Below are 24,644 nucleotides of genomic sequence, written 5' to 3'. Positions count from 1 at the left end.
GCTATTCCATTTTACAATATCCAGTTTGCAAAATTGTTTAGATCAGCAAGTTCAGCCGAAGCCAGGGAGATGTACCTCGAGTGTAGGAAGCTGTAAATCAGGGAACAAGTTCACCAAGCTCTCCAGACAGTGAGTACTTTTTTTTATAACTATGTGATTGCATTTTCAGTCAGTTTTATCTTTAACTAACCCTTGACTCTACAGCTCCATCACCACAGCAGAAGAATACAACTCTCTGTCACTGAAAAGAAGTTCATTTCGCATCAAGGGATTTGTGGTGGTTCACAGCAAATCAGGATTTTCATTTTTCTGACCAGAATCAGCAGGAAGAATAACTGTGAGGGACAAACCATGAAACTGGCAAATGCTGTGAGCGTAATTATGTTATGAGATTTCATTTGCACCTTGTTCCTTGAAAAACACATAAGTGTCTGCGGCTGGATACGCAAAACATACAAGGAACAGTACAATACAGGATCAGGTCGTACGGCCCACAATGTCCATTGCATACATGATGCCACATTAAACTAATTTCTCCTGCCTGCATGACAACCATATCCCTCCATATCCTGGTGTCTATGCAAAAGCCTCTTAAATACCACTATCATGTCTGGCTCCACCACCATCTCTGGCAGCTCATTCCTGTGTTCAGGGCTTGTCCCGCACATCTATCTATCTATTATTAAAGTCTGTGGCTGCCGCCTGACGTCCGTCCATCCGGCTGCCTTCCTGCCTTTTGATTCGTTGACGGGCTGCTCCTTCCTATCAGCTTCCAACACACTTCAAAACAAAGTTGCAAGACAGGAACACTCTGAACGTTTCACTGCTGCAGCAGGCAGGGCAGGTGCAATTGGAATTTTTTTTTAATCCACTGCTGACGGAGGCAGGGGAGTGCTGGAATCTTACATTTGGGAACGACTTCAGTTCCGTTGGAGGAGACGGGTGCATGGAGGAATATTGGGTTGGGGATCACACCATTGGGGGGAGGATCACCCCAACGGGTCTGCACTTGGTCTAGTCTCCTTTAAATTTTGCTCCTCTCACCTTAAAGCTAAGCTTCTAGTCCTTAACATTTAAGAGTCAGGAAGTTATGATGCAGCAGTATATGACTTTGGTTAGGCTGTATTTGGAGTATGTTGCATAGTTCTGGTTGTCCCATTGCAGGAAGGGCGAAGAGGCTTTGGAGTGCAGAGGAGGTTTACCAGAATGCTGTCTAGATTAGAAGGCTTCCACTACAGGGAGTGGTTGGATAGACTTGGATTGGTTTCTCTGGAACCTTTTTCCCAGGGTGGAAATGTCCAACATCAGAGGGCATAGCTATTACGTGAGAGGGGGAATGTTTAATGGAGATGTGCGGGGCAAGTTTTATACGCATAGAGCAGTGGGCACCTGCTGTGCACTGCCATGGGGCAGAAACGATAGTAGCATTTAAGAGGCAATAACCCGTGCCTGCCTTCTCTCCATATCCCTTGATTCCATTAGCCCCAAGAGCTCTATGTAACTCTCTCTTAAATCCATTCAGTGATTCGGCCTCCACTGCCCTCTGTGGCAGGGAATTCCACAAATTCAAATTCCATAAGTTCCACAAATTCTGGGTGTATTTTTTTTTTCTCACCTCAGTCTTAAATTACCTCCCCTTTATTCTAAGACTGTGGCCCCTGGTTCTGGACTCGCCCAACATTAGGAACATTTTTCCTGCATCTAACTTGTCCAGTCCTTTTATAATTTACTATGTTTCTATAAGATCCCCTTCATCCTTCTAAACTCCAGTGAATACCAGCCTAGTCTTTTCAATATTTCTTCATATGACAGTCCCGCCATCCCAGGGATCAATCTTGTGAACTTACGCTGCATTGCCTCAATCACAAGGATGTCCTTCCTCAAATTAGGCGACCAAAACTGTACGCAATACTCCAGATGTGGTGTTACCAGAGCCCTATACAACTGCAGAACAACCTCTCTACTCCTATACTGAAATCCTCTTGTTATGAAGGCCAACATTCCATTAGCTTTCTTCACAGCCTGCTGTACCTGCACGCCAACTTTCAGAGAAGGACACCCAGGTCTCTCTGTACCTCCCCCTTACCTAACCCAACCCCATTGTGATAATAATCTGCCCCCTTGTTTTTGCCACCAAAGTGGATAACCTCACATTTATCTATATTATATTGCATCTGCCACGCATCTGCCCACTCACTAAACTTGTCCAGGTCACCCTGCAACCTCTTAACATCCTCTCACAGTTCACACTGCTACCCAGCTTTGTGTCATCTGCAAACTTGCTAGTGTTGCTCCTAATTCCCTCTTCTAAATCATTAATATATATGGTAAACAGCTGTGGCCCCAACACCGAGCCTTGCGGCAGGCACTCCACTCGCCACTGCCTGCCATTCTGAAAAGGACCCTTTCGCTCCTACTCTTTGCTTCCTGTCTGGCAACCAATTTTCTATCCATGTCAACACCCTACCCCCAATATCATGTGCTCCAATTTTAGTCACCAGCCTCCTGCAGGACTTTATCAAAGGCTTTCTGAAAGTCTAGATACACTACATCAACTGGCTCCCCTTTATCCATTTTACTTGTCACATCCGCAAAAAATTCCAGAAGATTAGTCAAGCATAATTTTCCTTTCATAAATCCATGCTGACTTGGACTAATCCTTTTACTGCTATCCAAATGCCCCATTATTACCTCCCTAATAATTGACCAGCATCTTTCCCACTACCGAAGTCAGGCTAACTGGTCTGTAATTTTCCGTTTTCCCTCTCGCCCCTTTCTTGAAAAGTGGGATAACATTAGCTATCCTCCAATCCACAGGAACTGATCCTGAATCTATTGAACATTGGAAAATGATCACCAATGCGTCCACTATTTCTAGAGCCACCTCCCTGAGGACCCTGGGATGCAGTCCATCAGGCCCAGGGGATTTATCATCCTCAGTCCCATTAGCCTACCCAATACTATTTCTCGCCTAATGACAATTTCTTTCAGTTCCTCTACCCCCTTGGAACCTCTGTCCTCCAGTACTTATAACCATATGTACTGGATGAAAGGATTAACCATATAACCATATAACTATATAACAATTACAGCATGGAAACAGGCCATCTCGGCCCTTCTAGTCCGTGCCGTACACTTACTCTCACCTAGTCCCATCTACCTGCACTCAGACCATAACCCTCCATTCCTTTCCCGCCCTTATACCTATCCAATTTATTTTTAAATGATAAAATCGAACCTGCCTCCACCACTTTCACTGGAAGCTCATTCCATACAGCTACCACTCTCTGAGTAAAGAAGTTCCCCCTCATGTTACCCCTAAACTTTTGTCCCTTAATTCTCAAGTCATGTCCTCTTGTTTGAACCTTCCCTACTCTCAGTGGGAAAAGCTTTTCCACGTCAACTCTGTCTATCCCTCTCATCATTTTAAAAACCTCTATCAAGTCCCCCCTTAACCTTCTGCGCTCCAAATAATAAAGACCTAACTTGTTCAACCTTTCTCTTTAACTTAGGTGCTGAAACTCAGGCAACATTCTAGTAAATCTCCTCTGTACTCTCTCTATTTTGTTGACATTTTCTATAATTTGGCGACCAAAATTGTACACCATATTCCAGAATTGGCCTCACCAATGCCTTGTACAATTTTAACATTACATCCCAACTTCTATACTCAATGCTCTGATTTATAAAGGCCAGCACACCAAAAAAATATTTAACACCCTATCTACATGAGATTCCACCTTCAGGGAACTATGCACAGTTATTCCTAAATCTCTCTGTTCAACTGCATTCCTTAATTTGCTACCATTTACCATGTACATCCTATTTTGATTTGTCCTGCCAAGATGTAGCACCTCACACTTATCAGCATTAAAATCCATCTGCCATCTTTCAGCCCACTCTTCCAAACGGCCTAAATCTCTCTGTAGACTTTGAAAATCTACTTCACTATCCACAACACTACTTATCTTAGTATCATCTGCATACTTACTAATCCAATTTACCACACCATCATCTAGATCATTGATGTATATGACAAACAACAGTGGACCCAACACAGATCCCTCAGGCACCCCACAAGTCACCGGCCTCCAACCTGACAAACAACCATCCATCATTACTCTCTGGTATCTCCCATTCAGCCACTGTTGAATCCATCTTGCTACTCCACTATTAATACCCAACAATTGAACCTTCTTAACCAATCTTCCATGTGGAACCTTGTCAAAGGCCTTACTGAAGTCCATATAGACAACATCCACCGCTTTACCCACATCAATTTCCCTAGTAATCTCTTCAAAAAATTCAAGAAGATTAGTCAGTACTTCCTCTTCTTTGATCCTCATAATTTCCATAGCTACTCTACTTGTTTCCCTTACCTCACATAATTCAATATCCTTCTCCTTGGTGAATACCGAAGAAAAGAAATTGTTCAATTTCTCCCCCATCTCTTTTGGCTGCAGATAGCTGTCCACTCTGACTCTCTAATGGACCAATTGTGTCCCTCGTTATCCTTTTGCTATTAATATAGCTGTAGAAACCCTTTGGATTTACTTTCACCTTACTTGCCAAAGCAACCTCATATCTTCTTTTAGCTTTTCTAATTTATTTCTTAAAATTCTTTTTACATTCTTTATACTCCTCAAGCACCTGATTTACTCCATGCTGCCTATAATTATTGTAGATCTCTCTCTTTTTCCAAACCTCTTTCCAATTATTTCTCTTTCCTTTCAACCGAACAGGGACATAAAGATTCTGTACTTAAAATTTCACCTGGCTACTATACTGTGGTCTGTAGATAACACCAATTAGTGTCTTCTTGCCTTTCCAATTCCACAACTGAATCCACAGTGACTCTACCTCGTCAGTCCCTTTGTCTTCCCTCACAAGGGACTGAATTCCATTGCTCACCAGAAGAGCTACCCCTCCTCCTCTGCCCACCTGCCTGTCCTCTATTACCCTGAATATTAACTTCCCAGATCCGATCCTCCTGCAGCCGCTTCTCGGTAATCCCTACAATGTTATATCTACCAACCCCCCCCCCCTTATTTCGTTTTAAACCACCCGTGTCGCAGTGGCAAACCTGCCTACCATAATTCCGGTTCCCCACCTGTTAAGGTGCAATCCGTCCCTTTTGTACAGTTCCCCCTTACATCAAAACAGATCCCAGTGGTCTAAGAATCTAAACCCTTGCCCCCTGCACCAGTTCCTCAGCCACACATTCAGGTCCTGTATCTCCCTGTTCCTGCTCTTGCCAGCACGAGGAACTGGAAGCAAACCGGAGATAATAACCCTGGAGGTCCTGCTTTTCAGCACTTTTCTGAGCTCTCTAAAGTCACGCTTCAGAATATTCATCCCCTTCTTTCCGACATTGTTTGTGCCAACATGCACTACAGATGAGATCAGCTTAGCTGGGCATCATGTTCTGCACAAACATTATGCGCCGAAGGGCCTGTTCCTGTGTTGTAGTGTTCTATCAATGTTCTATATTCACTCTGGGAACAAGGTTTTGACACTCTACCTTGTCTGTGTCTCTCATCATTTTATATGCTTCTTTCAGGTCTCCTCCAATGTGATTAACACAGTGATTCAACACTAGGTTTAACACAGCTGGGTAACACTGAGAAAAGAGAGGAGAAATGTGCTGGAAAAAGGAAATTGCAATCTCCAACAGACCTCTGACGAGGCATGATTTTAGTATTTGCAAAGTAATACATTGTAAGTTATATTGCAACATTTTCAGAAGTGCTTGCTGTGTTTTATAGTGATATTTTCTTTCCTACTGAGTAGTCACATTTTGATAGAAGTAGCTGGTTGGAATGAAAAGGGGGTGATAATAGTGCCAATGATCTGCTGTTATTTTGGTTGGTTGCTGGAGGCGGGATTCAGCTATCATGAGAATTGGATGAAGGTTAGTGGGGATAGAGGTTCAATGTGAAATAGCTAATAATACACGTAAATAAGATGGTTGTTTCAAATCAAACTCAGATTTGAAGCAAATCAATTCTTCTGAAATATTTGCATTTGGTATTTTTTCAATGAGTTTCAAGATCAAGAGAATAAATTGTTTGCAAGTAATGTGTGATTTCTTTTGGGCTATTTTCTGACTAAGGTTGATGCTAATTAATAGCTACCCAATTACAAGAGTGAGAGCAATGTGGAAATAGCTGATAATGAGTTAGATAGAAGTGTTTGTTTATTTGCCACATTTTGTGGTATTGTACTTAATTAGTGGCAGATTTAAATGTGTTTGCAATGCTGCATGTGTGATGGTTTGTAGCCTATTGATTCCTTAATGTGCTAAATTAGTTAACAAGGAAAAAAACGTGGTTTGGGGTATGTATGGCAGAGTTCAGTGTTGTACTAATTAAAAAAACTGAAGAGTTTCAAATTAGTTTTTTGGGGCTGAGATCTGAATCTGATTAAAAGCAGACTGCAATAATAATCTATGAATGCCATTCGGGAAATCATTTTCTCCAATCTGCAAATTCTCTGAGGTTAATGGCCATGTTTATACTCTTACTGCAGATCAATTTGCAGTAATATTTAATTGATATTTCTTCCTTTCAGTCAGTTGGGATCATTGTACAATGATACCTATGTTGTTGACCGGATCAATAACAAGTATGAAATTAAGTGAAGAGGTCAAGAACTTTGTGCCAGGACAATAGACAATAGGTGCAAGAGTGGGCCATTTGGCCCTTCGAGCCAGCACTGCCATTCACTGTGATCATGGCTGATTATCCACATTCAGTACCCCGTTCCAGCCTTCTCACCATATCCCCTGACTCCACTATCCCTCTCTTGAAAGCATCCAGAGAATTAGCCTCCACTGCCTTCTGCAGCAAATTCCACGGATTCACAACTCTCTTGGTGAAAAAGGTTTTCCTCATCTCCGTTCCAAATGGCCTGCCCCTTATTCTTAAACTGTGGCCCCTGGTTGAGGATGCCCCCAACATCGGGAACATGTTTCCTGCATCTAGCGCGTCCAATCCCTAAATAATCTTATATGTTTCAATAAGATCCCCTCTCATCCATCTAAATTCCAGAGTATATAAGCCCAACAGCTCCATTCTATCCACATATGACAGTCCCGCCTTCCCGGGAATTAACCTTGTGAACCTACGCTGCACTCCCTCAATAGTAAGAATGTCCTTCCTCAAATTTGGAGACCCTAAAACTGCACACAATTAACAGCAATGCTCTTAAGGTCAGCAAGATGTAAGAGTTAGTTGTTGACTTTATGGCCCTGTCCCACGGTATGAGTTCATTCCAAGAGTTCTCCCGAATTTGCCCTGATTCAAACTTGGAGATTTACGGTAATGGCCGCTCGTCGGTACTCGGGATTCTCGTGGACATTTTTCAACATGTTGAAAAATCTTCACGAGTGTTCCCGAGCTTACCTGCCATTAGCGAGTCTTCCCGAGTACCTGCAGTTAGCGTTACGAGCAGCTAAGGGACGTACCGGCTACGTTCATTCTCCGTGCTTAATACGAGTTTGATTTTTTTTAAACTCGGGAGAGCTCTTGGAATGAACTTGTACCATGGGACAGGGCTATAAGGAAGTGGAAGGTTAAACACTTCTCATATTTCAACTACAATCTTGCTCCATTATGCATTTTGCACTTGTCATTTTATTTATTGTTATTTTTATCATTACTATATATATATATACCATTTATTCTGAGCACCATGCTTTTGTTTAGTTTAGCTCACCGTTATGAGGGACAATTTTTTTTGCCAGTTAGAAACATAGAAACATAGAAATTAGGGTGCAGGAGTACAGCGCACCGCCATTCAATATGATCAACATACCACCCTGATCCCCTTAGCCACAAGGGCCACATCTAACTCCCTCTAATATATAGCCAATGAACCGGCCTCAACTACCCTCTGTGGCAGATAGTTCCAGAGATTCACCACTCTCTGCGTGAAAAAAGTTCTTCTCATCTCGGTTTTAAAGGATTTCCCCCTTATCCATAAGCTGTGACCCCTTGTCCTGGACTTCCCTAACATCGGGAACAATCTTCCTGCATCTAGCCTGTCCAACCCCTTAAGAATGTTGTAAGTTTCTATAAGATCCCCTCTCAATCTTCTAAATTCTAGGGAGTATAAACCAAGTCTATCCAGTCTTTCTTCATAAGACAGTCCTGACATCCCAGGAATCAGTCTGGTGAACTGTCTCTGCACTCCCTCTATGGAAATAATGTCCTTCCTCAGATTTGGAGACCAAAACTGTACGCAATACTCCAGGTGTGGTCTCACCAAGACCACACAGTTAATCTACAAACCTGTATGTCTTTGGTGTGGGAGGAAACCAAAGGTCCTGGAGAAAACCCACTCGGGTCACAAGGAGAATGTACAAACTCCATACAGACAAATGACAGAAGGAGCAATGGCAATTGGAACTGTATTCTTGAAAGTTTATTAGAATGAGGCTCAAGGACTCGTTAAGAAGTGGTCTCATTGAAATGTAAAATTTCCTGACAGGTCTTGATAAAGTAGACAGGGCGCAGCGGTAGAGTTGCTGCCTTACAGTTCAATCCTGACTATGGGTGTTGTCTGCTTGTAAATCTCAGAAGGAGCAATGGCTCATTGATAGAGTAAAATCGCCATGCCAGGAATACACCTCTGTCAGGACCCCCTCAGCCTTTTCCACTAAAAAAAAACAGAGGAGAGTCCTTTTCCCACACATTCCTTTTTTTCCAGAAATGCTACCTGGCCCATTGAGTGACTCCACCACTTTGTGTCTTTTTTCAATAGAAAAGATTAGTTAATCCACAGCTAACAGATAGTACTGCAACCAATGCATCTGTGCCATACCCCCCAGTTCTTATATTCTCTGTCCCAGCTATAATAATCATATTCTCCGGAGGCAACCAGATCTGTTCACAATAAACCAGGTGCTGTCTGTAAGGGGCTCCAAGTAACTGAAGTGAGGTCTTTGCTCTTACACCCAAATTTTCTTTCAATAAAGGTCAACATATTTGCATGTCAGCCTTCAGTAACAAGAAGAGCTAAGTTCATTCTCCACGCCAAAAGGCTGCGCTAATGTTTTGATCTACCATGGATACCTATTGTAGCTCACTGGTGGCAATTGTTTCCATTCAAGATCTGAATTCTTTATTGTTTTGCTGTAGATTATTCTACAGGTACTGGGATGAGAGGCTGTAACATAAAAAACCCTTTGAGTTGAACTGGAACTCTCACATATGTACACCTTTGCTGTAAGAATTACCAGATGTGATAACGTATTATTAAATTCATAAACTATCTTTTCTGCAGTGGATCATACCGTACAGAATATCATTTTGAGATAGATTATTAATTTAATTGGTGTGACCTTTGATTGAATTACATTACAAAATGAAGAACCTGTGAAGAACAAAATGCTGGAGTATCTCAGTGCGTCTGGAAGTATATCTGGAGAAAAGGAATAGGTGATGTTTTGGGTCAAGGCCATTCTTAAGCCATTCTTAAGAGGTATGAAAAGGTACAAAGAACAAAAGAATGAAAGGTATGAAAAGAACAAATCAAGGACAGCAAGGTTGATCAAGGAAAGGTGGAGCCCACAATGGTCTATTGTTGGCTGCGGAAGAAGTGATAGTTGAGGGGTTACCAACAATAAACTAAGCAGGACAACATTTAAACTAATAGGATGAATAGTGGGGGAGGGACGGAGAGAGAGAGATTGCAAGTGTTACTGAAAAATGAGAGATATCAATATTCATACTGCTGGGTTGTAAGCTGCCCAAGTGAAATATGAGGTGGTCTTCCTCCAATTTGCATTGAACCTGTGGTGTAATGCCACTTTGGTGCAGAGTGACTTCTGTCCATCTGACCAATACTGGGAGGCTGATCAATTGTCCCTTCACAAGCTTTACTAATTATTTTTGTAGCTCTATTTCATCAGCACATTACCCTTTCTCAGATTGTATTTTGTTAATTCACGATGGTTAAATGCCAAGAAAAGATCAACACATCTCAACATAATGAATTCAGAAGTGAAATGTTTATTGCTCAAACTCTAGGAAAAATAATACATGATTAATATATCATCTGAGATTACAACTCACTTTGGATTTAAAGGCTAAGTTGGGTGCACCAAGTAACTTACACATTCACTGCAAACATTAATTCATAATACAATTTAAAATAACTCCAAGCTCCAACTCCAAAAAATTAAATAGACAAAACGGCATGATCTCCAATAATAAAAATAAAATTGGACCTGATGCATTAAGGAAGGTCCATTTTACATCCTCATTGAAGTTGCAGGTTCTGGTGATGGTATTTGAATAAATGTTCTGACGTTGTAGAAAATAAAGTCTCAAAAGCATAATATAGGTCCTACAAAATCGGCAAACAAACAAACAAGATGAGACCATAATGCTTTTTTTTTCTTATTGAAACAAGCTCTGATATAAAGTTAATTTATTTTTATATTTGCTCAGAGTTTATTGATGATACATTTATAGTTTATGCAGCTGGGATTCCAAAGGGACATTATCAGGTTAATGAGATCTTGATGACTCCTTAATTGATTTGCATATCTTCTCCCTTCAGTCCTGAAAATAGGGGAACTAAAATTAGAAAATCTGGATTACAAAGACAAAGTCCAAAGTTTAAAAGTCCAAAGTAAGTTTAGGATTGAATTTCCTTTTGCTGCCATTTTAGAGTCGTTGGGCTTCCGCTTGGTGTTTTGAATAATCCAGTCTGAATCATATAAATCCTCGATAGGTAAGTTACGGGCACGAGCTCAGCAGGATGAGTCGGAGAGTGATGCAGTTCAGCAGACATAGTGGTAGCACCGGAAGAGATCAAAGGAAAGAATAAAGGGGTCACACAGATCTCCAAAGATTGCACCAGTGCTCTTATTGAAAGTTTTAATACTGCCTCGAGTCATGAGCAAATAAGCAACTAAAGGGCCTGTCCCACTTGCCGATTTTTTTGGCGACTGCCGGCATCATTGACTGACGTATCAGGTCACTGAAAAATTTGTGGCGTGACGCAGCATGATGATGAATGAAGCGCGCTGGTTTTTAAAGTGTCGCAACATTTGTTTTGTCGCCACTGGATTTTGAAATGTTCAAAATCTTTTGGCGACACTGATATGACACTGGCAGTCGCCAAAAAAATCACCAAATTGGACAGGCCCTTAAGGAGAAATAAAAAGACGGGGCATCATCCCCAAGACCACTCTCTACCTCTCACTGTAAATAGCTTGTTCTAAGCTTCTCCCCCAGTCTAGTTTCAATCAATAAGAGAGAGGCGGGGGGGAGAGAGGAGTGGGGAGAAAGAGGAGGGGGGAAAGAGCGGAGGGGTGAGAAAGAGGAGGGGGGGAGAGAGAGAGAAGGGCAGAGAGTGGGGAGCGAGGGGTGGGAGAGAGAGGGGAAGGGAGGGGAGGAGGGGGAGAGGGAGGAAGAGAGGGGGGGGTAGAAATGGGGGAGGAGGAGAGGCCAGGGGAGAGTGGGAGGAGGGGTAGACAGAGGAGGGGGAGAGATGCATGGGGGGAGAGAGAGGAGGGGGGAGAGAGGCGCGGGAGGGAGGGGAGAGGAGGTAGAGGGGGGGTGGAAGAGAGGCGGGGGGGGTGGTGGAAGAGGGGCAGGGGGGAGAGATACCGGGGGGAGAGATGCTGAAGGGGGGGGGGGGGGGGGGGGAGAGGGGGAGAGACCGGGGGGAAGAGAGTGGCCAGTGTGGGAGGTGAGTGGAGCCGACCGAAGAGCCAAGAGAAAGTGCCGAGAGAAAGCGATCCCAGAGAGAAAGCAACCCCCGAGCGTCTTTTGAATAATGGAGGGGAGGAGGGAGATGTGGGGGGGATGGAGAGGTGGGGGGGGGGGGGGGGGGAGGAGAGAGGGGAGGAGGGGGAGTGAGGAGGGGGGGGAGGGAGGAAGGGGGGGGGGTGAGGGGGGGAGGAGGGGGGGGGAGGAAGAGGAGGGGGGGGGGGTGAGGGGGAGGGGGAAGGAAGGGGAGGAGGGGGAGGGGGGGGAGGAGGGGGAGGAAGGGGAGGGAGGGGAGGAAGGGAGGAGGGGGGGGGGGGGGGGGGGGGTGTGAGAGGGCTGTGTCTTTTGAATAATGGGGTAGGTGGGGGGGATGTCACTCGCAGTGTGCAGATCCAAGACGCAGCACGCACTCTCAAGATGGCAGATCGCAGATCCATTGTGACGTCATCAGCCGTTTTTTTTCAACGTTTTTTCAGATTTGTGAACATTTTGATTAATAACTCAAGAAATAATGCATGAATTTTCAGATTTCTATTTCGGACTCCACGGGATAAATCTCTATTGGAATATGTAAACATTTTATCATTAGCTCATCGTTTTTTTGAGAAGATGTGATTATACACAAACAAATAAACACACACACACATCCAAGATTCAGCGTTTTATAATTACAGAGATATGGATATGGATAACATATAGCCATATAAGGTTCCCTTACCTTGCCAACTTTGTCCCTCTTTCTTACTGGGACATGTTTGTTCTGGCCTCCGATCAGATGGTCTTTAAATAACTTTCACTGGTCAGATGTGGACTTGCCCAATAACAGCAGTTTCCAATTTATTCCATCAGGCTCCTGCCTAATATTGCGGTAATTTGGCCTTCCCCAATTTAGTTTCCCCAAAGTCTAGACTTATCCTTATTCATAACTACCTTAAAGTGTATAGAGTGGTGATGACTTTTTCCAAAATGGTTCCCACTGAAACATTGGTCAACTAGCTAGACTCCCGTCTACCTGGTCTAGTGAGGTCCCTCCTCGAGTTGGACTATTCACATCCTATTTCAAATAACCATCTTGAATGCACCCAACAAATTCTGCCCCAACTAAACTGCTTGCACTGAGAAAGTCCCAGTGAAATTGAGGTTAATGTCACCCTTTACATCACAATGATGCTTTCGCATCTTTCCAAAATCTGGTGACATATTTGTTCCCGTTTGTTTGTGAATAATAGATTGAAAGTCAAATATTTAAGGAAGAGGTCAAGCTGAACTTTAATTATTTCTTAGATACTAGCAGACACTAAACTATGTAATGTGAAGTATGCAAAAATAATTGTTAAAATCCGCATTGTTACTGTATGTCTGCATGGAGAAGGATTACTGAGAAGAGACTTTGAAGATAAAATAACTTGCATCCATTTAGAGATCTTTCACACTCTCTAACAGAGCTGCTACATAAGCATTTGCAAATTTGAAAGCTTCAATCAAAACGCTAACATATGCAAGACCAATTGGTTCTTAGCATCCTGCCATATGAGACAGACTAGTAGATCATTAGATGGTATGACAATAAACACGCAACAGAAACATAGAAATATAGAAAATAGAAGCAGGAGTAGGCCACTCAGCCCTTCGAGCCAGTACCACCATTCAATATGACATCCAAAATCAGTACCCCGTTCTGTTTTTTTCCCCATATCCCATGATTCCCTTAGCCCAAAGAGCTAAATTTATCTTGAAAACATCCAGTGAATTGGCCTCCACTGCCTTCTGTGGCAGAGAATTCCACAGATTCACAATTCTCTGGGTGAAAAAGTGTTCCTCATCTCAGTAAACAGCATTGAAATAATTAGCACACAGGTTATAAGTAATATACATACCTTCTATGCAGAAATAAAACTGGAAACATTTCTGGCATGGATATCGAGAGGTTTGCCGATAAGACTAAGTGAAGTGAAGGTGGTGTCAAAAACGACGACAAGATTTTGATCAGCTGGGAAAGTGGGCTGAGGATCAGCTAATGGAATTTAATGCCGATAGACTACAAAGTTTTGTGAATCAAACTAGGACATTCACAATGAATGATCGGGCCTGGGAAGTGTTTTTAGAGCAGAGATCTAAGAGTATAGGTACATAGTTCTCTGAAAGTGGTGTCATAGGTAGATAAGGTGGTACAGAAGACTCTTTGTACATTGGCCTTCATCGGTTAAGATATTGAATTTTTAAAGTTGAGATGAGAATTTAAAATGACTTCTGAACCTATGACCTTTCCTGCTTGATTTCCTGTTGGGGCTTTATAAGGCGCTGATCAGACCGTACTTGCAGTATTGTGAGAAGTTTTGGGCCCAGCTATAATTGAATGATGGAGTAGATTCGATGGGCCGAACAGCCTAATTCTGCTCCTGTGTATTATGAACTTATGAGATGATTTGTTACAATTGTACAAAACATTGGTTAGGCTGCATTGAAAGCATTGTGTACATTTTTGGTCATCCTACTATAGGAATGGTGTTCTTAAGCTGGGAAGAGTACAGAGAAGAGTTACAAGAAGTTCAGGGACTGAGCTACAGGGAACGATTGGGCAAGCAATAATTGTATTCCATGTAGGAGACTATGGGGTGATCTTATACAAGTGTATAAAATGAGGTGAAGAAATAAGGTGCATGCACAGAGTCTTTTACTCAGGGTACTGTACATGAATCTAGAACCAGAGAACATGGGTTTAAGGTGAGAGGGGAAAGTTTTAATAGGAACCTAAGGGAAACGTATTCACTCAGATGGTGGTGGGTATATGGAACAAATTTCACAGGAGGTAGTAGAGGCAGGTTCTATAATGGCATTTAACAACTCCTGGACAGGTAAATGGACATGAAGGTTTGGAGGGTTGTGGGCAAAGGGACTAGTGTTGTGCACTTTGGTTGCCTGCTTCCATGCTGTATGTCAATGACTCTATGAGAAGTTAAAAGATGATGTTAACTCAAAGGGTAAGGTTCATAGTGTTGCCAAAAAGGGCAGTAAGTCTGAGGAATCAGAAAAATTCAGATTTCAGCAAAGGAGGACCAAAGCATTGATGAAGAAAACAAAGATAGAATATATGAGAGATCTGTGGAGGAACATAATACTAAACTGCCAAATCTTGATGAGTACCTGGAATTTGTTGCCAGGTGTGATGGGTGGAGGCAGATATGATAGAGATATTTCAAAGGCTTTTAGCTAGGCACATAGACATGCTGGGTTATGAAGGAATATGGATAATGTCCAGATAACCTGACTTTGTATTCAGCATTGGTCTGAAGGATCTGTTCCTGTGCGGTACCCTTCTATGTTCTGGGTTCCATGTTCTTATGTTGTTAGAATAAATATGATTGGACTTGTTTTTTGAAGGATTACTAAATAAGGGCTCCAAACAGATGGCAAGTGGGAAGTAGAAACATGTCAGCTTTTTTTATTTCTGGACCTTTTGAAAATAGCTCATAGTAATATCAATCCCTGATTGCAGAACTCATTCTTCTGACACCACAGGTGAGAATTGGGGAAAGGCAGTGACAGGGTGAGCCACAATGTTTAACATTAAACACAACAGCAACAAGAGTGATAATATCATTAAGCCCAAAAATGAAATATATTGATTTGCAACGAAAAAATAATCACGGTCCCTGTTGCTGTTCCCTAACATGGAAAAGAAAATGTGTCCATAGCTTTAATTAGTGAATGTAGTTTATTATGTACTCTATAATATCTTGAGCAGCAATACAGTACACTAGATTACTAAATATTATGTGTGAAGAGAATATACCAATCACAGTATTTAATTTGTGGAAAAGAAAACATTAATAACCAAGTTGTTTTAATTAATAAGTACATTTTATTATGTAGTCAATAATAGGTTGAGTAACAATATTGCATACTAGATTGTTAAATATAATACGCCAAGAAAATGTACCAATATACCGTATTAAGTAATAAACTAAATAATTACCTAGTTATTTAATCTGATGATTATGGTATGCTAAATGATTGTGATGGAGGTAAGCTGTTATTTCTTGTTCTTTTTGCCCTGTTTATTTCCTTGGACTGAACTGAACACACAATCTTCCTCTAACACTCTGAGCCGCCATTCACCAAGACACATTCATGTTTATCTGATTGTTTCCAGAGAATCATCAAAAACTGCTTCTTTTTCCGGCTTCCCAAGGAAATCTATCATTATTTCCCGTCTACTTCTCATCCAGTATCTCTAACCTGACAGCTCATTTGTCCACTACCCCAACATCTGATAGGAGAAATTTCTAACACCAAATTATTGGCAAGATCAATATCACTGTCGTTGATCATCTTCAAAAAACCCCTTCACTAGATATTCATTCCATCTTTCTAGTAAATGACTGAAACTGAACTGTAATGGGTGGGAAGGAACAGCAGATGCTGGGTTACACTGAAGATAAGCACAAAATGCTGACGTAACTCAGCGGGTCAGGCAGCACCTCTGGAGAAAAAGAATAGGTGACATTTCGGGTCGAGACCCTTCTTCAGAATGATAGTCAGGGGAAAGGGAAACTAGAAGTACGAAAAGGTACAGAACAAATCAGAGCCAGCACCGATGACTCGGGTCCTGACCTGATAAAATGCCTATCCATTCCCTACACAGATGTTGCTTGATCCGTTGAGTTATTCCAGCATTTTGTGTTAAACTATAGGTATCTTGGTGCATTGGATGGTCCTGAATTGAATGTTGAAACTGTTATCCATACCATCTACAGGTCTTCCTGTTTTTACCACTTTAACATCATCCAAACCTGGCCTTGTCTGACTCAACTGCTGGTGAACCTTTACTCAAGCACTCATTACTTCCAGAGCAACAGACAATCTAGTGGAGGAACTCAGCAGGTTGAGCAGAATCTGTGCGAGGAAAGGAAATGTTGGTGTTTTAAGTTGACACCATGCATTGTTGATGGATTTAAATCCTGATAACCCCACTGAACGGCGTGGTGGAACAGCCTTCACCACAAGTGCTGCAGTGGTTCAAGAAGGAGGCTCACTGCCACCTTCTAAAGGCAATTAGGATTGGGCCATAAAGAATGGTCTTGCCAGTGACACCCATGTCACATAAGATAGATAAAATAAAATAAACTCCATAATACCTCAATGATTCAATGGTGCTCTTTATTGTCACACGTGCAAACGCACAGTGAAATTATTTTCTTACATACAGTCCAGTACATTATTCCCATACCCAAGCACATCCTCGATTAGCAAATCTACAGAAATAGTCTGCTGATCCCCCAAGCAAGCGGCGCTAGGTTTTGGTGCCATTCTCAAAGTCCAGTCCATGCTCTAGTTCTTATGAGTGGTGCCTGAACCAGGTAAGCCTCTTTTCACCTTCACTTTTCACAATGGTTTTGTTTCGCTGTAAGGTGCTTGGTCGTTAGCACCCATTTTTATTTGGCATGGTTTTACTATTTAAGATCCACCACATAAGCTGTGGTGTTATTGGTGTTGGGACAAGTTCATTGATAGCTGCTGCAGTTTAGGTTTGCGGACTTTTGTTTTCTGCCCAGTCTTTCATTATGTTTCTCTGCATAAGATCCATGAGATCCAATCATTTTAGGAAAGAAAGGCCCTGAAGCATAGTCATACTAGAAAAAAATGCTTAGCTTTAAGTAGTTTTCCTTAAGTTTGGGAGGTATGGGACAGTTTTTAACTAGAATTGATGAATTTTCTACTTCTGACCAAGTCAAGTTTGACACTGAGAAATAGGAAATTGCACCTTGCTCATTTTTATCATCCGACTGAAAATGCCAGTAGGCAGCTCTAACAATCTTTTCCTGAGTCAGATAATTATGATTAGAGATTGTAGATTCTTCTGATCTTATAAGGTGTAGATTTACATTCCTGACATAGGAGCCTTTTGCTCTTATTTGTTTCTGGTGTCTCAGTCTCGTTGGCTAGGCCCAAATTTATTACCCATCCTTAAATGGTCTTGAGAAAATAGTAATCACTTCTTCTTCATGAATCACGGCAGGTCTACCTGAGAGAGTACTCTCATGATGGAGTTGGGTAGTGATTCCTGGATTCGGGTCCAGTTTCAATATAGGAATGGTGATATATTTCCAAGACATGAGAGACCTGGAGGGAAAGCTGCAGGCAGTAGTGTTCCCATGTGTCTGATGCCCTTTGTCCTTCTTGTTGGCAACAGTCATATCTTTAGGAGGTGCTGTCGGAGTGGCCTGGGCAAAGGGTAGTCCATGTTGTAGGAAGAGCACATTGCAAAACTTTTGGTGTGCAGTGCCAATCAGTTTCTTCAAAATAGTTATAGCTGTACGCATCCGGGCAAGTGGATATTGTTCCATCATGATCATTAATTGTGCATTGCAGATGAGGGAAAGGTCTGGTGCAAATTGTTCAGGGCGAGAAGAAGCACGGCCTCTAACCCACTCCTATAGCCATAGGTTTTATATACCTGTGCTGTTGAATGTTTGGTTAATGTTGACCTCCATGACATTGATTATTGAAGAATCAATGATGGTAATGCCAAAGGTAGGTGATTACATTCTCTCCTGTCGGAGAGGGTCATTTGCTTGCCTGACCCTTTGGTAGTGTGATTTGTTTACCACTTTTCAGCCTGTGCCTGAATGTTGTCCATGTCTCACTGCTTCTAAACATGGGGGCTTTATTTGCTAAGGGGTTGGCAATGGAATTGAATATTGTACAATCATCAGCAAACCTCACCATTGACTAGGCAAGATCTGATTCCGAACATTAATTTTTATTTTCATTTTAGAGAGAAAGCATGGAAACATACCCTACATCCCACCGAGTCTACGCCGACCATTGATCACCCATTCACACATTAATTCTGTTATCCCACTTCTACATCCACTTCATTGTATTCGAGGCAAGTTGCAGAGATCAATTAACCTACAAACTGCACGTCTTTGGAATGTGGGAGGAAACCGGACCACCCGGAAACCCCTGGGGTCCTAAGGAGAACATGCAAACTCCACACAGGCAGCACCTGAGGGCAGGATCTAACCCTGGTCTCTGGTGCTGTGAGGCTGCAGCTCGACCAGCTGCACCACTGTGCCACCCTAGTGTTTGTCCGTTGATGCACACTGACTTCAGTTTTACCACAGTGCCTTGATGCCATACTCTGTCAAATGCTGCCTGGATGTCAGGGGCAGTCACTCCTACCTCATCCCTAGAATTCAGATCCCAACTCTATGTTTGGACCACAGCTGTGACATAGTCTTGAATGAGGAGGTTCTGTTGAAATCCAAACTAGCCATACGTGAGTTGATCATTGATGAATAATCTGTATTAATACACTAGCACTATTGTTGACAATTGACATCACTTTCTTGGTGATTTAGAGTGGATTGGTGGAGCAGTAATTAGCTGGACTGGATTAGTTCAGCTTTTTGTGAATAAGACATTTATTTTTTTATATAATCACTTTCCCCAAGCATTAGATTGAACAGTCACAAAATAAGCTTCATAACAAGAATAGAGACTGGTTCTGACCTCTTGATTAGAACGAGTGTCAAGGGTTATGGGCAGAAGGCAGGAAAATGTGATTAGATGGCGGAGATCAGCCATGATTGAATGGCGGAGTGGATTCAATGGGCCGAATGGCCTAATTCTACTATAACTTGTGAACTTTTGATCTTGTAACCTACATTCAAATGATCTTCTTTCTTCCAGGTTGTTAGATGTAGATTGGGAAGATGGGTGGGGTTGCAGTTTAGCTATTAGATTTATCCCTCTGGGGTCTCTCTTCAAATTGAGTCCAGCATGCCGGGATGCAAGTTTTCTTTGGATGTAAAGGTCCAACCTTAAATAAATGAGTTTTATCAATTCCAGTTTGTGGGTAAAGGGTCTTTTACGTTTTCCTATGGATGCTGCTTATATATGTTGTGAAGTTAGCTTACATTCCAGCCCACGATATTTAGTCTTTTAATGTTAATGGACAGAGGTTTAAGGGTTCAGAATGCGATGTTTGATATATGAAACTGCTGCGTTGCACATGCAGAATGAGGCAGATAGAAATATTAAACTTGTCCTTCCATGTGGTAGTTTCTAAAGTAAATTGTTCCAATACAGGGATAATAGTTCAACCTTGCATCCTGAGACACAAGAGATTGTAGATGCTGGAATTTTAAGAAACAAAAATGAAATGCAACCGTTTAAGAGGCTTTTAGATAAACACGTGGATATGCAGGGAATGGTGGGTCAGGGTCACGAGCAAACAGGTAAGATTAGTGAACTTGACCTCATGTTCAGCACAGTCATTGTGGACCGAAGGGCCTGTTGCTGCACTGTACTTTTCTTTGTTCTATATAACTCTACAGGTCAGGCGGCATCTGTGCAGGGAATTTGACAGATGATGTTACGGGTTGAGAATCTGAAGAAGGGTCCTGACCCAACATGTCATCTGTTCATTTCCTTCCATAAAATCTACTGGTTCTGCCAAGTTCCTCCAGCACTTTGTGTTTTAATCTGCATCTTGTTATTCTGAATCCAGTATCTACTGGGATGCCTGCACTGGAAAATATTTACTTCCCTGGGAATGAAACCCCTCTTATATTCCATGCTTTTTTAATAAAAGAGATCAATGCTCAACGACCAATGCTGCAAAGAGTATCACACAAGAGATTCACAAGGACATGGTCATGAAAATGCAACTGCGCTGCAGCATTTTCCATTGTTAAATAGGTGGTTTAACCACCAGTAAGGAGGATAGGTGCACACTCTTCTTTATCATGCAAGGGAATGCTAACTCTTGTATTGATAAGGATAAAAATTGATGTCTCGGATCCCTGCCTAAAATATCAATTAAAATAGGACCTAACATTTGTGTGAGATTCACTCTTCAAGCATTTTGGAACTTGCAATCATATTCCCACAATTTCCAAGACACTAACCCAAATTGGAGAACAACTTAATTAAAGACAATTCAGTTAACTGAAGAGCCATTTCCGTGCTTGAATTGTTTAAATAAATTAAAAAATTCGGAACCCTGATGGGCCAATTTTGCGCGGTTTAATAAATATCAGCTGCAGATCAAAGTAACCACTCGGGGAAGTAATGCTGAAATCCTGAGTAGGACACAATCATTCATTCTTGAACAGAGGGTTATTTAAAGTTGTAGCTGGTAGCAACAAACCTGCTGAGAGTTCTTCATTATTTAAAATATTGGTAGTCACAGTCCGTAGTGTAGGAAACCATCAAGGTTGAAAATCATGACTTTGCTCCGCGTAAGAAGCACAGCTTGCTTTATTTTATACCTTTCAAATTATCCAATATGCTATGAAGCTAAAGAAGTGCTTTTGAAGTATAGTCTTTTGGGATCCAATTTGCCAACAACCAGCTCCCATCAACAATATTGAGCTGATGACCTGTATTAGTGATGTTGCGTGATGGACAAATGTCACCCAAGATTTTGCAGGCAAATCTTTTTCTGAAATGGTGCCATTAAATTATTTGCATCCATCTGTAAGAATACTAGGTGCTCAGTTTAACATTTTATGTAAAAAAAACCCACACAGGAACGCTGACTGCGCTGGGCACCTTTTGTGCTCCAACCTCAGTTTCCATGCTTGGTTGACTAAGTGGGAATTAAAACCACAGTGCCCTAATTCACACTTAAGAATCCTTTTACCTGAACCATGTTTGATGCTTGACCTGGAACACTTGTGGTTAATATAGAACACACAGCACAGGAGCGGGCTCTTTGGTCCACAATGTTTATGCCAAGTTAAACTGACCCCATCTGCCTGTACATGATTCATATCCCTCCATTCCCTGCACTTTCATGGGTCTACCTAAAAGCCTCTTAAACACCACTATTGTTTCTGCCTCCTTCGCTACCCCTGCCAATGCATTCCAGGCTCCATTTCTTTCTGTGTTAAAAAAGAAACTTGCCCCACACATCTCTATACTTATAAAACTCTGATCTGGGAACTCTGTGTATTTATTTGTGTGTGTTTCACATCTCCTCAAAAACACAATGCGCTTACGGTGAAATGTTTACATATTCCGATGGAGTTTCGCGCCATGATCGCCTTATCTGAAAATTTCATGCATTATTTCTCGAGTTATTTATAAAAATGTTCACAAATCTCAAATCAAATCAAATAAATCTCGAGATGGTCTCACTGATGATGTCACAATGGATCTGTGCCTGCCTCTGCTCGCACTGTGAGTGACATCACCCCTGTTCTGTCTTCAGCACTTTTTGGCGTCTTAACTTTTACTTCTTTAATTTTGTCACTTAGTGTTTTTAAACTGCTGCTCAGGTCGTGCTGCACCCTCTGCTGGGCTCCTTGAAGTTCTAGAACATGGCGGCAGCAGTCGTTATTGGTGCGTGGGTGAGGGTGGCAGTCATTACTCCCTCTGGGAGAGGCCGTCTATGGAGACCTGCGATTCCTCCGTTGATCGCAGGGACTCGGGGAATCGTGGCGCCTTTTCCTCGCTGGTGATCCTGATCCCACCTGGCGATGTCTGGCCATCACGGGGGACGACCTCCTCTCTGTCTCCCTCGCCCGATCGTCTGTCACGCGGGTGGGTGGGCTTCCCCTCACGGAAGCCATGATCGGCTGGCCCTCCGCTGCTTTTAACCGTCTGCACGCTCGCAGCATCAGGGCCGCCCGTTCACGACACCAGAAATCAGAAATCCCAGCTCCAAAAGGCAGCAAGCTCCCCTGCCTCTGTGACCCTCGCTGTGCCTCTGTATCCCTCTCTGTGTTCCTCTCTGTGCCTGTGTCACTCTGTGTGCCCCTGTGTCCCTCACTGTGCCCCTCACTTTGTCCCTCACTGTGTCCCTCTCCGTGTCCTTCTCTGTGTCCCTCTCTGTGCTCTGTGTCCCTCTCTGTGCCTCTGTATCCCTCTGTGTCCCTCTCTGTGCCCCTGTGTCCCTCTCTGTCCCTCTGTCTCTCTCTGTGCCTCTGTCCCTCTCTCTGTCTCTGTGTCCCTCTCTGTGTGCCTCTGTGTCCCTCTCTGTGCCCCTGTGTCCCTCTCTGTGCCTGTGTCCCTCTCTCTGCCCCTGTGTCCCTCTCTGTGCCTGTGTCCCTCTCTGCCCCTGTGTCCCTCTCTGTGTGCCCCTGTGTCCCTCTCTGCCCCTGTGTCCCTCTCTGTGCCTGTGTCCCTCTCTGTGCCCCTGTGTCCCTCTCTGTGCCCCTGTGTCCCTCTCTGCCCCTGTGTCCCTCTCTGTGCTGTGTCCCTCTCTCTGCCCCTGTGTCCCTCTCTGTGCCTGTGTCCCTCTCTGCCCCTGTGTCCCTCTCTGTGCCCCTGTGTCCCTCTCTGTGCCCCTGTGTCCCTCTCTGTGCCCCTGTGTCCCTCACTGTGTCCCTCTCTGTGTCCCTCTCTGTGTCCCTCTCTGTGTCCCTCATTGTGCCTGTGCACCTCTCTGTGCTCTGTGTCCCTCTCTGTCCCTCTCTGTCCCTCTCTGTCCCTCTCTGTCCCTCTCTGTCCCTCTCTGTCCCCCTGTGTGCCTCTGTGTCTCTTTGTGTTCCTCTCTGTGTCCCTCTCTGTGCCTCTGCGTTCCTCTCTGTGCCTCTGTGTCCCTCTTTGTGCCTCTTTGTCCCTCTCTCTCTATCCCCGTCCCTCTCTAACCGCGCCTGTGAGTTGGGGGCTATGCGTTAGTGGATAGGGCAGGGCATGGGGTAAAAGAAATTAATTAATAATATTCATATAATATCAATGGGGGTGGTTAGCATGTGTGTGTGGGGGTGGTTAGTGTGTGTGTGTGTGAGAGGTTGGTTATTGTGTGTGTGACGCCGCAGGCCACCCCTTCCCTTGCAACCGCGCATTGAGGTGATGGGACCCAACAGGTCCCACTTGCTCTAGTATCCATTAAACATTCCCCCTTTTGCCTGATAACTATGCCCTCTAGTGGTAGACTTTTCCACCCAGGGGAAAAGGTTGACTGTCCACCATATCTATGCTCTGGTTAAGTGATGTAATGATTTGTTTCCAAGCGACTAGCCTAGAAATCTGCTGCAGAAAGTGATTCATTTATTAAAAATCATCATCATGTAGAAGTCACTGATATCTGAATCTTTCTCACACCATTATAAGATGGTATTAACACTTCACCTTGGGAGAGGTAAAACTGAGTAAAGAAACACAATTAATGCTAAGGGTGTAAGATGCTAAGTCCATAAAGAGGACTACTATCTGGGATGTTATTTTTAAGCATATTGTAACAGTAGCTAATTCCAGTAGGTGGCACTCATGCCATATATTATTGCGCACCATCCTTCAGATTTTGTTTAGTTTGCAAACACAAGCAAAAACATGTTCGTCTGAACAAAAAAATCCAGGCAAAATTCGAAGTTATAATATAACATTTTCGTAGCTGTGTAAATACTGTTGTTGCTCCTTTTTAAACCAATTTATTTTCAAATATATTAAGACTAGTCCCATCAAAAAGTATCACAATACTGAAGAAGGGTCTCGAGCCGAAAGGATGCCTATTTCCTTCGCTCCATAGATGCTGCCTCACACGTTGAGATTCACCAGCATTTTTGTCTACCTTTGATTTTCCAGCATTTAAAAAAAAAATGTATTTCCTTTATTTTCAAACAGGGACAGTGCATATTGATAAACATTTACATGTAAATATGCAAGATTATAGCCAGTAGCTAATTTCCATCTTTAGTCCTCTGCAGTTCCTTCTTATACAATACTATTCAAGTGCTTTTGGCCCCCATTAAAGCAATCCAAGGGGAGTTGATCAAATCCAAGAAGTGCCCTTCTACACTATAGTGCTGGCTGCTGTCATTTCAATGCAGCTTGGTTCTGGACCAGAGGGACAATCAAGGTTCCAGTGAACATTAACGGCCCCCATTAATACCAAATGTTACAGTGATAAAAATAGGAATTCAAAGCAACACTGGAAACCAGCAGGTTTCAATAGATTCCCTT

Source organism: Leucoraja erinacea, chromosome 1 (genome assembly GCF_028641065.1).
Source record: "Leucoraja erinacea ecotype New England chromosome 1, Leri_hhj_1, whole genome shotgun sequence".
Lineage (NCBI taxonomy): Eukaryota > Metazoa > Chordata > Chondrichthyes > Rajiformes > Rajidae > Leucoraja > Leucoraja erinaceus.
The sequence above is the reverse complement of the archived record's forward strand: the minus strand, read 5'-3'. Positions refer to the sequence as shown.